Genomic DNA, 1481 nt, shown 5'->3' with positions numbered 1-1481 from the left:
AAATACTGCATAATCTCACTTATATGAGGAAAATAAATAAAATAAATTCATAGATGCAGTGAGTTGCATCTGGTGGTTATCATGGGCTGAGCACAGGGAGAAATGGGGAGATGTTGGTCAAAAAGTACAGAGTTCTGGTTATGTAAGATGAATAAGTCCTGGAGATCTAAAGTACTGCATGGTGATTATAGTTACCAAAACCATATTGTATACTTGATTTTTTTTTCAATTTGAAAGTAGTTATGTATTAACTTACCAGATTATTATAATAATCATGGTTAGATACCTTAGTTCATCCTTCCAATAAGCCTATTTATTTGGTCTTCCCTGTGGCCAGCATCTCCACCTTCTACAAAATGGGTGGTCTTTTTCTTCATTCTCCCTCATGGGGAAGATAATTTGAAGGGCCATAAGATATTGTTTCCTTCTTTGAAGTCTTTTCCAGTGGTATAGATTTTAGCCATCAGATGCTCCATGCAGATGAGGCCATATTTAGCAAGAGATCGAGCAATCAATATGTTATCTGTCACTTCTTGTTGATTTTGCCATAACCATGCTTATAGATCGATTCATTTACAGACTTCAGGTTTAGGGGCCCCCATGCTATATATCGTTCCACAATCCTTAGCATGTTACCTGAAGCCTTGTTGAGCTTACCAAAGGTGGCATTGAATCTGGTGAAGACGAAGAAGCTGCAACATCTTTCAAACCTTCAGGTTCTCACCATTGATACCTCTGATCCTGATGACAAATGCCAATTTGGGTTCTGCAAGTACAGCTTTTCTTGCCATCCTAGCCATTTGAATCTTAGTTCTGTACATCTGCCTATATTCCTTATGGTAATGCTTAGCTTTTTCATAAATAAGCTTCCTCAATGCCTTTTGAAGCCTCTTTTGGACAAATTTCTTTCTCAGATGTTTGATATTAACTCTGCAGAATTCCTTTGCTTTTTCTTAAGGGTCTCTGACATAGCAGGAACCTTCTTTTTCTTTTCTGCTGCACCCTGCATAGTTCCAGCCAGAAGGAAAAAAAAAAGGTTGTATACTTGAATTTGCTAAGAAGGGAGACTTTAAGTACTGTCTCCACAAGAGAAGAAGAAGCAGCAGAAGCAGAAGGAGAAAGAAGAGAAGGAGGAGGAAGAGGAGGAGGAGAAGGAGAAGAAAAGAAGAAGGAGAAGAAAAGAGGGAGGAAGGAAGGAAGGAAGGAAGGGAGAAAGGAAGGAAGGAAATCATGTGATATGGTAGAAATGTTAACTAGCTTGATTCGGAGGATCATTTCAAAATGTATATGTATATCAAAACATCAAGTCATCCACCTTAAATATATGCAATTTTTATATGTTAATATATAAACAAATATATATATTAATATATAAACAAATATATATGTTAATAAAGCTAAAAAAAAATTATAAGCTAGCCTTGCTAGATTCCTCCCACTTGCTGGCTTTAAAGAAGCCAACGATAATGTCATGTCATGAA

The 1481-nt window shown here is 36.7% G+C and overlaps 1 pseudogene; it reads right to left on the bottom strand.

The window, feature by feature from the left end:
* Nucleotides 1-285: 285 nt before the first annotated feature.
* Nucleotides 286-1009, bottom strand: LOC113257390 (60S ribosomal protein L7-like; annotated as a pseudogene).
* Between the last annotated feature and the right edge of the window lie 472 nt (nucleotides 1010-1481).

The sequence above is a fragment of the Ursus arctos genome, unplaced genomic scaffold, assembly GCF_023065955.2.
Source record: "Ursus arctos isolate Adak ecotype North America unplaced genomic scaffold, UrsArc2.0 scaffold_26, whole genome shotgun sequence".
Taxonomy (NCBI): Eukaryota; Metazoa; Chordata; class Mammalia; order Carnivora; family Ursidae; genus Ursus; species Ursus arctos.
This window is presented reverse-complemented; position numbering and strand designations above follow the sequence as displayed.